This window comes from Dipodomys spectabilis, unplaced genomic scaffold (genome assembly GCF_019054845.1).
Source record: "Dipodomys spectabilis isolate Male_0828 unplaced genomic scaffold, ASM1905484v1 ptg000376l, whole genome shotgun sequence".
Taxonomy (NCBI): Eukaryota; Metazoa; Chordata; class Mammalia; order Rodentia; family Heteromyidae; genus Dipodomys; species Dipodomys spectabilis.
This window is the reverse complement of record NW_024871053.1, coordinates 1203902-1214929: the sequence shown is the minus strand read 5'-3', so window position 1 is coordinate 1214929 and position 11028 is coordinate 1203902. Positions and strand designations below refer to the sequence as shown.

Genomic DNA, 11028 nt, shown 5'->3' with positions numbered 1-11028 from the left:
TGTCTTGTTCAGCCTCCATATGTTACCGGATTTTCTTTGGTGGCTTTTGGTGTTGAGTTCTAATTTTACTCCCTTGTGGTCTGAAAGAATTCAAGGTATAACTTCAATGTATCTGAATTTGGACAAGTTTGCTTTGTGGCCTAAAATGTGGTCTATTTTGGAATATGTTCCATGTGCTGCTGAGAAAAAGTATATTCTGATGCTGCTGGGTGAAATATGCAGCAGGCGTCTGTTAAATCTAATTGATCTAAGCAGTTGTTTAAATGTGCGGTTTCTCTGTTGAGAAGAATAGCTTGGCCCCTGGGTAAGGATGACATGTAAATTCGTGAAGCATTCCAAATTTTTACAACAGATGCTGGAGGGGATGTGGCCAGAAGGGAACCTTACTGCATTCTTCGTGGGAGTATAAACTTGTTCAACCACTTGGAAAGCAGTATGGAAGTTCCTCAAAAGATTCCAAATACAGCTCCCCTATGATCCAGAAATCCCACTTTTGGGCATTCACCCAAATGATTACAAACAAGACCATACTAAAACTACCAGCACAAATATGTTTATTGCAGCATTATTTACCATAGGTAAGATATATAACCAACCCCGATGCCCCTAAGTAGATGAATATATCAAAAAACGCTGTGTGTGTGTGTGTGTGTGTGTGTGTGTGTATGGGAATTCTATCGTCCATCAGAATGAATGACATCACCCAATTTGTTATGAAATGGAAAAACTTAGAAAAAATTATATTAACTGACGTGAGCCAAGTCCAAAGAAACATAGGTCCATGGTATCCCTTATTTGCGATAAGTAAATCTATGTCTGTGATAAGCAGAAATGGTCAAAAGCTATATGCATATGACTAGATAAGGTGATGTTAAGCTAAATGAACCTCAAGATAGGAACACAAGTGTTTTTTTTTCTTGCTGTTGTTTTTAACACATCTATAATGTGCGATGCTATTTTTTTGTTTTTTATATGGTCCTCCCACACAGCATAACCCCTGTTTTCACAGTATTTGATGTTAGTGTGCCTGCATCTTGTATATACACTTCTCTAATTTGGGGAGGGAAGGGAAAAAAACAAAATGCTTAAATAGAGATACAGGTTGACACATTGAAACAATGAGATGCACAAGGCACTATGTTGAAAAATGAACTTTACAATTTAGGCAGGGTTAGGGTGGAGGAGTGGGGGGGGGTGAGGACTGTACTTGTGGAGGTAGAAGGGAAGGGATGGTAGGGGAAAAACAAAGGGGAGCTAACAATTCTTGATAGGAAATGTACTCATTACCTTGCTCATGTAACTGTAAACCCTCTATAAAGTATTTTTACAATAAAAAACGTTTAAAAATGTTCTGAGATAGAATAGTTTATTTCTATTATTTTACCCATATAATAACCGTAACAAAGAAATTAATACAAATCACTGACCTGAAGATATTTTGAATAAGTATGTGTGTGTATGTGCACACGTGCACAGGAGTGCATGTGCATGCCTGTTTGTTGGCATGCTCAGTTTGAACTCAGGGCTTCAAGGTCTTGCTAGGCCTTTCTTCTCTAGATTGGTGAGCTAGTATATGAACTACATCTCCATTCCTGGCCTTTTTCTAGTTCATTTACATTTTTAAAAAATAATTTTATGAATTATTTTTTGCTCTGATTGGCTTCCAACACTTATCCACAGATCTCAAGCTCCTCAGTAGATATGACGAGTGGGCAGGATTACAGATGTGACCAACCAGAACAAGGTTTTAAGAATAATTCTATAAGTAGAAGAAACTTTACTTCACGGAGTACTCTTTTATCATTTCCTACTTTTAAAGCATTTTGGAGTGATTATATGTGAATTTATTTCGTTTTGGGATTCTTACAAGACAGTAAGTGATGGTATTTAAAAGTTTAAGTACTTTTTTAAAAGGATACTAGAACTATGGGACAGAAGAAATTGGGCTCTCTTTGGATCTTAATTTATAATCTCAGTCTGTGCATGATAACACAATGTCACCAACACAGTCTGTGTTGAAGACAAAATGTGGCAGAAAGCAATTACCATGTGTTGGGTCTTCATCCGTCTTTGGATGGACGGGGTCCGAGGAAAGGTAAGTGCAAAGTGCAGCTGCTTGCCCCTTCCCCAGCCTCCCTTAGCCCAGGAGACAATCAGATGCAGTGAGGAGTCAAACCAAGCAGGAACTCGTTTATTAATAGGGAGCATACCCTTTTTAAAGCAAAAGACTGCGTGGGAAGGGAGGAAATGGAACCCAGCAATCACGGAAAGGCCATACCTTATCATGCACCTAAGCTTCCATGAGTTGTTTACACACGGAACCTAAACAAATCCGGCTCTGCCCACTCAACTTCCTCTCAGGGCCATCTTAGCTACCTGTGTTCCCCACAGATTTCCCCACATATTCACCCTTTTTGTTTTAATGGCAGATCCACCTCCCAGTTAGTTATCTTTTCCCCCTCCTCTGTAAAGGTTATTTTTAACAGGATTACATTTGGCCATGCAAGGGATTGGAGGCAAGTCTGGAAGGAGGTCCCTTGTGCATAAGAGCTCGTCCCAGTTACCTCTCATTCCCCACCTAGCACAATAATAAACATTAGCCCCATCACATTTAGAAATGTCCCAAGCAGTAAAATTTGAAACAAACTGTGCAGACATAGCAAAGCAATCCCAGGCACCTGGTGTCTTTCAAGTAAGCAAGTTCCTTGTACGTGCCTTCAAGCCAGAACAGGGGTCAAGATGACCTTTAAACTTTACTGTCAGCTCCCAACACCCCGTCTCTGTTTAAAGAAATGAACTCGCCTGTCAGGTTGGGTAGATCACCTTGTCTGTCTTATCCATCATCTGAAACTTCTTCAGAGCAAAGTTGAAGGCCCTGTCTTAAGTTGGTCATACTGGCACCCCTTCTTACCCGTCTCTGGCTGCAGTTCCTCTCGGGGGAAATTTATTCACACTTGGAACTTGATCTTATGTAACTAGCTGGCTCATAAGAGTTTTGCAGTGCACGTATAATGCAAGGAAGGCATAGAAAAACCATCAGCAAAAGCATTTCCAGGCCAACAATGTCATTAGCCCTTTAACGTTAGTAAGGGATGGGATAGCAGTCTTTGCCACTTTAGAGTCCAGAGGTGGGGCTTGTTCTAGAGTAGGTTTTAGATATATTTACAGGACACATAACAGAAAGTGGTTGTACAAGCAATTAGTAAAAGAACAATTAGAGCAGGTAACATTAAAATAGATAACTCCTACAGAAATATGTTTTACACAGTCCATACATAATGACATAGGGTGGTGATCAAAATGAAGGTCAGGCCACCAGGTCGAAGGGACAGTTTCTCTTGTGATGCTATCGATGATTTCTGCATTGCCAGTGCTGATCACTGCCCAGGTCACCCACTGAGGTTGATGTGGATTCCATAGCCATTGCCGGGACTGGGAAGGTCAGGACAGCCATCAGCTAGAGCATCACCATCTGCAATTGTTAAAGAACACAAGAGCTCGTCTGTTCCCCAGCCTCCCTTACCCAGGAGACAATCAGATGCAGCGGGGAGTCAAACCAAGCAGGAACTCCTTTATTAACAGGGAGCATCCCCTTTTTAAAGCAAAAGACTGCGTGAGAGGGGAGGAAATGGAACCAACCAATCACTGAAAGGCCATACCTTATCATGCACCTAAGCTTCCATGAGTTGTTTACACACTGAATCTAAACAAATCCTGCTCTGCCCACTCAACTTCCTCTCAGGGCCATCTTTGCTACCTGTGTTCCCCACAGATTTCCCCACACCATGGACAATAATTTTTATGCTATTAGTTATTGGATAATATGAATATTGAATTGAGAGTATAAGAGAATGGAGAGATTTTACCTACCATTTTTGTATTGCTGAAAGGTTTTTGGAAACTTTGACTAATTTTCTTCCTCCTGTGTGTCTTTAGGCCATGCACTTAGTTCCTTTAATTACAATTTTCTCAACACTAAAATGGGAATAACATTAGCATTATAGTAAACGTTTTCTTAAAAACTAAGAGACATAAAACTATTGAAATAATTAACATAAACTTCTATGAATGAGGTTTCAGCTTAGCCAGCAGGTTTTTTTGTTTTTGTTTTGTTTGTGGGGCTTGAACTCTGGGCTTGGGCGCTGTCCCTCAGCTCTTCACTTCAAGGCTAGCGCTCTACCACTTGAGCCACAGCATCATTTCCAGTTTTCTAGTGTTTTTTTGGAGATAAGAGTCTCACAGACTTTCATGCCCATGCTGGCTTTAAACCGCAATCCTCAAATTTCAGCCTCCTCAGTAGCTAGGATTATAGGTATGAGCCACCAGCGCCGGCTAACAGTTCTTTTGTAATACTAAACAGAATGTGATATATATTACAGAAATCATTACATGTAGTGAGAAACCAGAAGTAATATTATCCATTGACTATGCTTTGCATCCAAGGAAGCCAGGTGGATAACTTCTCATGCTGTAAATCAAACTGGTTACCTTATGTCTTGATAGTGTAAAAATATCAAGGACAGAATAATGTAGGAATGTTGTAGACTGAGGTGAAGTCCATATGAAAATGTGCAAAACTGATAAATCCTAAAAGTAACTGAGCAGTATATTGTGTTTTACATCGTTTAAGTTAAATTGCAAAGATAGGGAAGACCTAGAAGAATTAATTCTCTTTTTGATATACTATCATAGGTCCTTAGCAGCATGAACTCTTTCCTCATTCTAGTAGAGGCATCATCAGATGAGGGAAACTCTATTTTTTGGTTGCTTCCTTCAATTTGTTCTTCAGTTTGAAATCTGAACCACATGAGACCAGGAAAATTAGACATGCAGGCTTTGGAAAGAGCAATCAGCATAAAATAAATAAAATATATATAGTCTTATAAAAGGTCTAACTAAATTGAGTTATATAGTCTCAAGCATAAACACAAAATGATTTAAGCAATATCATTTTATTAAATATTGAAAAATAATAGGAGTTGTTCATTTTGTCTTTCTACTACCTTGAATTAATTATTGATTTTCTATATAGAGATTACTGATGAGATTAACAAGGAACTCGATTAAAAATGGACAAAAGTTCTGAATAGACATGTTTTCCAAATAGTCCTGAAAATCACCAGTGGGTTTAAAAAGTTGTGCTTAATACCACTTCTATGCTACCTTAATGCTTTCTGAACAGAAGTCATTACAGAAATGCAATTCAAAATTAGTATGATAGTATTTCATAACTATTATAACTCTTATAAAAAAATCAAAGGAACTTGGTGTGGTGGTAAAGGCTTGTAATTCCAAGCATTTCAGAGGTTGGAATAAGAGGATTTGAGTCTAAGGCCAGTCTGGGGTATTGCACATAGTAAAAATATGTCCTTTTACAAACCTCAAAATGTAATAATGTTGGTGAGAGTGTGGAGAAAAGGAACTTTTCTACACTCTTTGTCAAAATACAGGGTAGTATTCTCGTAGAAAGTAGTATGCATTTTTCTAAAGAAATACAAAGTTGAAATACCATCTCACCCACCAATAACATGATTATTTCTCTCTGGGTAACTCATAAATATATCTGTAGTTCATTGTTATTCACATTATTCACAACAGGCAAGATATAAATAGAAGGTAAGTGTTCAACTACAGACTAATAAAGCAACTTTGGTGCATGCACAAATATAGTTTTCTGTTTCATCCTTAAAATACTAAGAGACTTCTACCATTATCCACAACTTACAATGACCTGAAAGATGTATTCTAAATGAAGAAAATGTTGTTTTCTGATCTTTATAAAACCACACACCCACACCCACACCCACCCACACACACACACACACACACACACACACACACACACACACAAAACCTAAAACAACAGAGAAATTTTTCAAAAAGTAAAGCAAACTGCAATTGCTGGGATATTTAGGTCACAATATAGATGATTGTACATATATAGGATGACCAAGTATAGAGTTGTAATGTACAACATGAGAATACTGTGGGCAACACTGGACTTACATAGGAATGAAGCTAAATAAATAGGAATTGTTCTTTATTTTAGGTTGCTCTTTTAGTTTTTCTTCCTTCAGTAATGGATCAGATGAACGTAATTCTTTAAATATACCTGTCTGTTTTCAGAAACAATAACAAAAATATAGCAATAATGCATACTCAACATAAAAAAATGTCAAATTAAAATACATGAGATTATCCTTGATATGAATTAATTATTAAAAATAAGGGAACCCATGGGACCTATTTTTCTTTAAGTCTGGCTTACTTCACTTAATGTGATTTTTCCAAGATCTTCCATTTCCTTACAAATCGTGTGGTATCATTATTTCTGATGGAAGCATAGTATTCCATGTGTATGTATGGGTGCATGTGTGTGTTTTACATTTTCATAAGCCATTCATCTACTGAGAGGCAACTGGGTTGATTCCATCTATGTGTGTGTGTGTTATATTTTCTTGAACCATTCATCTACTGAGGGGCAACTGGATTGATTCCATCTTAGCTATGGTAAATAACACAGTGATAAACATAATTGTGCTGGTAGCTTTAGTGTGTCCTTGTTTGTGGTCACTTGAGTAAATGCCCAGAAGTGTGATTACTGGGTAATAGGGCAGCATTATTGTGTACATCAAGGATAATCTTAGTAGATGAACAGAATAGCTCAATTGCTATGTACATATGACCATATAAGGTGATTCCAAGTGAAATGAACTCAAAGACAGGAATTTTACTATAGTATACAAGTAATAAACTACCATACAGATTTTTCAACCTCATGTCAGTCACTGAAAAGGGAAAACAAAATGCAAAATCAGTAAACCAATAGAGAAAAAATTGAAAATTAAACAACTAAGGTGGAGAGATGACTTGGACCAAGAATAACAGATGACACAACTAGGAAACAAATAACAAGCAGGTAGGTTTAAAAGGAATTACCCACAATTCTATTAAATATATTTATATCAAAATTTGTTAGAACTATACTTCAAATCACAGTTTAATAGTATATAATTTTAATAATAGGTTACTTATTACTGAATTCTTAATATTGAATGTTTAATATATAATTTTAGTAGCTATAGGAAAGAAGAAAGTGAAACTAATTTTAATGATATATTTCATGAATTGTAAAATTGAGAAGCATTAGAATTTAAACAAATGATATATCATTATTGTTTCATATCTGTGAATTAATGTATTAAAGCAAAGTGTATTTTACACTTAGCACTCATCTTAACATCAAATAATACATTATTGCACATGATTTTGGTATGAGCTGGCAGGATTCATCACTGTGGTAAAATTTGCACCACACTACATGAGGGTATGACTCATCTCATCAAGCTTAAATTCTAGAAATTTGAATTCTACATACATGTTAAATTCCTGTCTAGGTGACATCTACAAAATTATATACAACTATATACACGAGGAGTATTTCAGATGATACATAAAAGTCATATTCTTTAATTAAATTTTTCTTATTTTGTACCAAATAAATACTTATAGAGAGACTGAATTTCTGAGTAGATGATAGTGTATATGTGCCAGATTATACATATTGAGGCTTATTTTATATTCTTGACAGTTGCATTTAATTTTGCATAAAGGGTTAAGTGTATTATATTGGATATATGAAACTAAACTGAATATTTATTCCATTAATCCTTTGAAACTTGTCTAATCCCAATACAAATTACCCATGTGTTTGAAGTAATGAAAACAACAAAAGTTCTAAGCAAGATAAATCAGTCTGTAGTAGACAAGTATTTTCAACTTCATTTTGATAGTTGGTCCTCTTTTACACTACAGAATATTCTTGGGAAAATGTGTTCCAGGCTGTCCACAACTGCAGAATATTACGGTTTGATCTATCATAAGAGAAGGGGAACCTTCTTTCCAAAATTTTGCTCCCAGGGAAGTGATCTGTTTTACGGAGGTGAGTTGGAAATGAACATTTTTCACAGTCAACCTTGAGAAGCCATCTTGATAGACCATTTATGTAAGTGGTTACAGAGAAGTATTCCTGGATTTCCAAGGATGCCAGATTGCCTCATTTTGAGACAATAAAAACAGGAATATAGTCAGCTGGATTTTTACGTTTAGGAGAAAAACCCATTGACTCTAGGCCAGCGGATCACTGGGGCCCAGAGAAGCTAATACATCGAAGAGTAATCCTAGACCGCTAAAAACAAAACAAACAAAAAACTCCAGTAAGCACTGCTATCACAGCCCACATGAAGTCAGGCAAAAACAGAAGCTGAGAATAATTGAGCTGATAAATAAGATATTTTTGATGAGGCAGACTGAAATGAGACTCCAGAGAGAGGGTCTAAAAGACTGATCAGAGAGATTAAAATTGGTCACACAAAGATTGGAAAATAGTATTCCTTGTAGAACAAATAAATCATAGAAGTCCTGTGCATGTAAGAACAAGACAGCAGACCACATTCCAGAAATGCATATATTCTTAGACATCAGGTTAATGAATTTTTAATGGAAATCTTTGAATTCTTAAATATTTGACCACATGTGGAAGAAGACCAATTGCTGAAGAGAAAGAAAATATCATCACTCTGTTAGGAGGTCCAATATCACTTTAGGAAGTAATAAAGCACAGATTTGTAATAAAAAGAGAAAACAATTATTCCAAATGAGGGTTTCATTTTTTTGATGTAAATGTTCTTGATTTAGGTGCTAGCAATTACCATATAATTGATCCAGTCCCTCAAATGTGTTGATATTGACTGCAGTTTTCCCACATGAAGGAAAAGAGAAAATTTACAAATGTCTGATGAAATGAGTCAAGGATGAAGTGTTCTAATAGTGATATCTGAAGTTTAGACAGAGGTGAAGAGGTGGATTTTCTTTTATAAAAGTCCCACATTTTTAAACTGGTGCCAGTGGCTCACAGCTGTAATCCTAGCTACTCAGGAAGCTGAGATCTGAGGACTGCTGTTCAAAGCCAGCCTAGGCAGGAAAGTCTCTTAGACTCATCTCCAATTAACCACCAGAAAAACAAAAGTGGAACTGTGGTTCAAGATGTAGAGCACTCACCTTGAGTTGAAGAGCTCAGAGACAGTGGCCAAGCATAGACTTCAAGCCCCTTGACCAACAACAACAACAAAAAATCTCCTTTTTCTTGGACTGCCTACAGCTTTGCCTAGCATTCAACAAAGAAGCCAGTTTATCACCCACTACATTCAAGTCCTATCCTAGCTGCTGCAAATAGAATGAATTGGTATCTTACGTCAAAAGGTTCATATTTGGGGAAACAAATGCCAGCAGTGTTAACTTTTTTCCAGTCCTTGAACTCTGGGACTGGACCATGAACATTGTTATGCTGGTAGCTTTCATGTGAGCTTGTTTGTTATTTATTGGATTACTGTCCGTGACAGGAATTATGAGGTTATAAGGGAAATCTATGTTTAGTCTTTTGAGGAAAGTCCATACGGCATGCGTGAGTGGTTGAACAAGTTTAATTTCCCTCCAACAGTGTAATTGAGTTCCCCTTTGGCTATATCCACGTCAGCATTCGCTATTGTCAGTTTTCCATTATCGGCCATTCTATCTGGGATGATGTAGAATCTCTCTTGCACTTGTAGATTTGTAGGCACCTTCTAGCTACCATAAATGAATGAATCTATGAAACCTATATTACTCTGAGTGTGCATTCTTTTCTATTTTCTCTTAGTATAATTTTCCCAACCCGTATGAGATGTTGTGATGTTAATAAGTGTTGGTCCAATGACAGTTCGGGCTGCCAGTGGTATCTTGAACTGTCTATGATTATGGATGTGGCTGTCTCCAATGTATACTTCTGTTCCTGCTTTTTCCCATGTGGACCTTTTATTTCCACACTGCAGCTGTGCTTTTGAATATGTTGGCCAACACAGTCACAGCAGTCACCTGCCTGGCTGGGTAACTTTTCATAGATTTCTTAAATCGTCTTTTGAATAGTACATCTATATATAATTATAGCTGACTTGATGTGACCCTCTAGAAGTGGAGTACCAGGTAGGACTCTAAATCTCTGTTTCATTAGGGAGAGGTATAGTAATTTTCTGTTGTTATTCTGCCATTGTTTTTCCTCTTCGTCAGATTTATTTTATATGTTGTTGATTTTTTCACATAATTTAGGATTTGTGATGGTTGTATCAGGTTATTTTTGTTTTTTGTTTGTGTTACTTTGAAATAGTGATTTCAGGCTTGTATGAAGAGACAGTAAAAATATGAAATTTATGTTATTACATTGAAAGAAAGATAGCAGACATTTTAACCTATTTGCTACAAGTAAATTAATATTAAACAAAGCTAATTAAAATAATTACTTATTTACTCTTCAGAGGATGAGAATATTATTCTTGGATATCTTGGAGGAAAAGACTGTAGACTCATTACAACTGTTGCCTTACATTGAAATTACTGGCTAAACTTTCTTCTTCAAAAAGGCAAAAGCTCCATTTCTTTCATGTTAGTATTATAAAATCATAATATCTGCAGGTTGAATTGTTTTCCTCTGCTAATTTCAATTCCATTCTTCATCCATTAGGCATCTAGGGTTTTGGATGACCAATTCCTTAAAATACCTATATTGCTTATATTGTGATATAAATCTCAGTAATATTAATATGAATTTTTCTTTGAGTCTCATCTTGAGCTACATGTAGTCTCAAGCAAGAAACCTGATTATTTTACTCTTTTCTGTTTAATCAATAAATCCATTCTCTTTAGAAATATATTCTGATCTTTTAAATTGCTGGAGTAAACATCATGTATTTCTAGTACTTTTAATGAAATAAATACAAAGTTTGGAACAGGAAGAAACCACACATTATCACTTTAAAGTAATTCCTTGGGGACTATTTTATATACAAAAATAAAAATGTGGAATGCACATGTTTATACATAGATAATCTAATTGTTAAGTCAATTAGACACAAGAACTACCACATCAAGTCTCACTATACTTAAAGTCACCAAAATATTAGTGTTCATGAATATCACTCATTTTTAGAAAATGAC

General features: G+C 36.1%; 1 pseudogene; it reads left to right on the top strand.

Annotated features, from left to right (window-relative positions):
- Positions 1 to 279: 279 nt before the first annotated feature.
- LOC122096559 lies at positions 280 to 345 on the top strand (annotated as a pseudogene).
- Positions 346 to 11028: the final 10683 nt, after the last annotated feature.